Raw genomic sequence first — 5537 nt, 5'->3', positions numbered from 1 at the left:
TACCTGGCAATAAATCTCATTCTGTCTGCTATCTATTTGATAGCTGTTTTGTGTATCAGTGCTCTCTTCAAAATGAGAAAAATGGAAATATACTTCCTTTTTAAATTTAATTGTATTAATATATGAATCCATTCATATAGCATACTGTATACATGCCAGGATACATATAAACAATTTTAGACATTTAATTCACTATTAAATATATGTGAATGTCATTGTATTAAAACAAATAATAATACTCCCACTTCTCAAGCAATAAATAAATAAATAAATACATTTTACTGAACTCACTGCTGACACGACACTTCTGTGACTAAACAGCCCAAAAAAAGGTAACACACAAACAATAAAAACAACATTACAAACAATTCTGGACCTTTCACTAACAAATAACACACTTGCAAACCTATTTTTCATGATTTTTAGGTCTCTTCAAGTACTTCAACCCAAACCTGGTCAGAATTCACACAGCCAGAAATCAAAAAAAATGTTTTTTTTTTTTTTTTTAAATGCTGCTAAAGCTTTTTTCAGAACTAACTTTTCTGAGCATTTTCATCTGTGGTTTTAACCAGCTAGTGCCAGATTCATTTTTAGTGGATGTATGAAGTATTATAAATCATACTTCTGAAAATGTAAATAAAAACACAGTATATTCTCTGTAAAGGTTATGTTTAGGGCTAGTGTCATGGTTAGGTTATATAATGTAAAGTATGTAAAGTATAAAAATCTTTTTGTCTATGGAGAATCCTCATAAAACACAAAAACCCAACATGTGTGTGTGTGTGTAATCATGTAAATTCTGTTGTTGTTTTGTTTGTTTGTTTGTTTGTTTGTTTGTTTGTTTTTTCCTGAGAAGTGGGTGTGCAATATTACAATAATTTGTCATTCACATATCTTTAATAGTGAATTCAATTAAATGGCTAAAATTGTCCATATGTATTCTGGTATGTGCTATAGGAATGAATTAATAGCTATAGTAATACAATTCAACTTAAAAATTTAGTATTTATCTATTTATCTATTGTTGTTGTAAGCCTAGTTATTGTTAAATAGCTAAACTTAAGCTAAACCAACTACACAACCAAAGTTGGGTTGAAAATGGACAAACCCAGCGATTGGGTTGTTTTAACCCAGTGTTTGGGTTAAAACATGCTGAGCAGTTTTATTTAACCCAACTTTTGTTTAAAAAATACTATAATGGCTGGCTTAAAATGAACCCAAAATATGTTGGAAATTAAAAATCAGACATAATTACTAGAGGCAACAATAATAATCAAAAGGTGAACATTTATTAGTAAGCAATTTAATAAATGTTTAATTATTTATTGTTTAAATTTATTAATAAACGTTCATTTATTAAACATCAATAAATGTTCATTTTCAACATATTTTGCATTCTTTTTAAGCAAGCAATACAAAACAATAGTTGAGTTAAATAAAACTACCCAGAGGTTGGGCAAAATTTAACCCAACCTCTGGGTTAAAACAACCCAATCGCTGGGTTTGTCCATTTTCAGCTCAACTTGGGTTGTTTTTAAACCAGCATTTTTTTAGAGTGTAATATCTTTTAAGGTTTGGCTCAAGTTTCATCATTCCCAACCTGATCTCTTAAATTCATATCTCAGATTTCCATGTTCAACGTCACACAACCTGTCTGTAATTATCTTAAAAACAGTAATTAACTATAAATATTTGTTCAGCTCCCTTCACGAGAGCAGTGTGTGAAACAGAGGACTAATGTAATTTGGTTTCCAGCCTATCAAGATTAATTTAGCATAGGACATGATGAATGCAGCTGTGGCTGCGTCTGCGATGCATCAGTGTCAGGAGGGCCACTTCGCCCAGATTTTTCACACCAGTCCGGCGTTTGGAGAGACAGAGTGCGGTATTAGTCATTGTTTTTGGGGAAGAGGCCCGCACGCACTGATTTACTGCCAGACGACGTTCAGCGGAGGAGGCGCCATTAGCCTTGACAATCCTTTAAAGCTATAAAAAATTCAGACTGTGTGAATTTGATTAGCATCTCTCTTGCTTGGTAGGAAGCCGAGCTGAGCTTGTTTTATCTGGGTGGTATTGAAATTGACACACTTTTTCCCCCCGCGCCGGTGCCAGTAATACTCCAGCGGTGGCATTTACCTGATTTGAAGAAGATTGAAGAATAGGACAGGAGTGGAGCAAGTGAAATACCCTCTTCACTGAAAACGACTCCAAAAGATGCAGATGTAGCGCACCTGCTGAACAGAACGACACGAGCACCGAAACAATCACAAAATAAGCTATTTGTTTGTGAATTTAAGAACACATTAAGTCTGTCTAGCTCGAAGCAGTAGCAAGGGGTATATTACCTGCTCTGAAAATGATGAAGAGAAATCGTTTTACAAAGAAATGATAAAAAGCGCCTTGAGCGAGCTGCAGAACTAGGGTGCCCGCACACAGGGAAGATGAGCGGGCCTGATTAAAATTTCCATCTTTATCACCAGGCGATCACCCCCGTGACGACCGCGCCTCACGTGCACGACACTGCCACTCCTGAGGATATTGATAACTTTTATATGATTGTTGTAAAAGGCCTTTCTTTGAGAAAATGCCACTTTTTTCCCTCTCTCTGTTTGCGCTCTCTGTTTTGTCTCCTTCTGAGGTGCTGTCTATAGAGACATATGAGAGAACAGAGGCAATCGCCTGTCAAGGCTGATACTCACTTCCTGTGGAAATATGATGTTGAAATACTCCCCGAGCAGATAAGTGTCTTTACACATGAGCAGCACATTTGATTGCCTTCTGCAGCGAGAACAGAAAGTGGATTACAACTCTCTCTTTCTTACTCTTGCTTGCATGCTCACACACACGAGACAGAGAGAGAGAGAAAGAGAGAATAGCTCTTTCTATCTCAGCATGAATGCATCTTGCCCAATTGTAATGTTCCTCCTTTGCACTCATTCACTTTTTCTCTCTAATGAACACATGGAGACATAGAAGACGGAATATGACCTGCCCTTCACAACTGGAAGAGCTCAGCGCTCAAGAACATAAAGGTGTAGCCAGTCTTTAATAGTTAACCTAAAAAGAAATATTCTGTCATTTTTATTTATTTATTTCTTAAAGGAATAGTTCACCTAAAAATCTAAAAATCTAAATTCTGGTAAAATGTTACAATTTGGTTGTAACAATTACAAGGTTCCATTTGTTAACATTAGATAACAATTAATGTTACAGGATTAGTTCACGCAAAAATGAAAATTCTGTCATTAATTACTCACCCTCGTGTTGTTCCACATCTGTAAGACCTTCATTCATCTTCGGAACACAAATGAAAATATTTTTAATGAAATCTGAGAGCTTTCTGTCCCTCCATAGAGATCCAATGCAACTACCGCTTTCAATGATAGGAAAGACATAATTAAAGTACTCCATGTGACTCCAGTGGTTTAACCTTATTAAGCAACGCGAGTACTTTGCACAAAAAAACAATTTATTTACAAAATAATATTATCCAAAGCATGTTCACGCAACAATGTCAGCTCTCTCATGAACACAACACGCATGCGTCGTGATGCTCTCACGAACGCACGTTGCAGATCAATATTTTCATAAATAAAGTAGTATATTATGTTTTTTTTGTTTTGTTTTTTTTGTGCAAACAAAGCACTCTTGTCTCTTCATAAATTTGAGGTTAAACCACTAGAGTCACATGGAGTACTTTTCCTACCTTTCCGGACCTTGAAAGTTGTAGTTGCGTTGGATCTCTATGGAGGGACAGAAAGCTCTCAGATTTCATTAAAAATATCTTCATTTGTGTTTCGAAGATGAACGAAGGTCTTACGGATGTGGAACGACAAGAGGGTGAGTAATTGATTAAAGAATTTTCTAACTAACCCTTTAACAACATTAATAATGGAACCTTATTGTAAAGTGTTACCAAAATTCATTCATTCATTCTTTCTTTCTTTCTTTCTAACCTGTAGCCTATATGACTTCCACTCCGAAAGAGTATAAGATCTGTTAAATCACTGATTCAGTGATTCACTTATAAAGACAGTCTAAAGTTTCGTAACTGAATTAAATCGTATTTTTGAATGAATCGGTTGAGTCAATGATTCAATGACTTATTCAAAAAGTCACTACTTTTGTTCCTAAATGAATCAGTGTTTTTGAATGAATCATGTGAATGAATTTTTTAATGATTCACTCATAAAGACAGTCACTTGATGTCGCTACCTACTGGCATAATAACCTAATCAAGATTTTGGGCCAGATTTACTAACAGCTTGTGTCAGTGCAAACCATCTTTTGGCTTTAAAAAACTGTCAGGATTTTACTAAAGACACGTGGTGAAAAAATAGCGCTGAAAAGGTGTGGACATAGTTATTTTTGCAGCTGACCTTATTGCATATGCATTTGTAGGAGTTTTCCTTTTAGATGCAAAATTTATGGGAGGAGAGTATTTAAGTGAGTCATGCAAGGTGATTTACTAAGGTTTGTGCTAGTCAATTTACTGGTATTTGCACCATAACTTACCACTCAAAAAAGGCATGTCTTAAACCAGACGCTAATTTGCGCTGCTCTTGGTAGATTGCATTGGTCATTATAGAAATGATCCGGCTGCGTTTGTGTTCTTTAATTTGCACGACGTCAGTAGATCACGCGCAGAACTTTTTTTTTTTTTTTTACTTTTTTTTTTTGGATGAGGTGGATATTTATCTACAATCCAATGTAGGAAGCAAAACTTGCAAATATCATTTGTCAGCAATGAAGCAGCTTGTGACTGTGTGCAGGTAAGTACTATTTATGTCCATATCAGTATCAAAAAAAAAAAAAAAAGAAGAAAAAAAAAAAAAAAGAGAGAATATCAAAATATCGGGGACCTGTGCCACAGTCCTGAGGAAAGGCTTGAAATGCCACGGCAACTCAAATTTTGGTCTGTGTGTCAAACAAACCTATTTAATGAACTTTCACCAAATGCCAAAAAATAGACCCAGTCTCACATTTCACTTCCTCTTCTCCAAGCTCTTATTTACACTCTACAGTGAAACTGGTACCATTTCATATGTTTTTTTGTCATTAGCTTTATCTATTTACTGACAATTGTTATCTACCACTGCGAGAGTGGCACATTACAGCTTCGCTGGGAAAGAGACCGGTGCCTTTCCACATTACAGAGTAAATAAATTTGGGTGCTCCAGAGGCCTGCCATTGTGGGATGCTGACTATAATTAAGCGCTACATTAGAAAAGAGGGCCGGAATAAAACATGAGTATGTAAATGCTGCCCGGAGCTGATATTGTAGTGATTATTACAATGCAGATGAAGCATTTCTCATAACTGCTGGTGCCTACTGATGCCTCGGAAAACATCTGGACCTTTTAATTGAAAAATGGCACAGCGCTCTGCCTTGCTGCTGCTCGCACACTAAGTGAAGTCAACAATTAAGACAAAAGCCTAATTGATAAAATTGCATTATTTGCTTATTTGGCGTTCCAGTGAGATGAAACATTTGATTTATCATTATTTACGGGCCAGTGGCAGAGGGGAGACTATTT

The sequence above is a fragment of the Ctenopharyngodon idella genome, chromosome 8 (assembly GCF_019924925.1).
Source record: "Ctenopharyngodon idella isolate HZGC_01 chromosome 8, HZGC01, whole genome shotgun sequence".
NCBI classification, from domain to species: Eukaryota; Metazoa; Chordata; class Actinopteri; order Cypriniformes; family Xenocyprididae; genus Ctenopharyngodon; species Ctenopharyngodon idella.
This window is presented reverse-complemented; position numbering follows the sequence as displayed.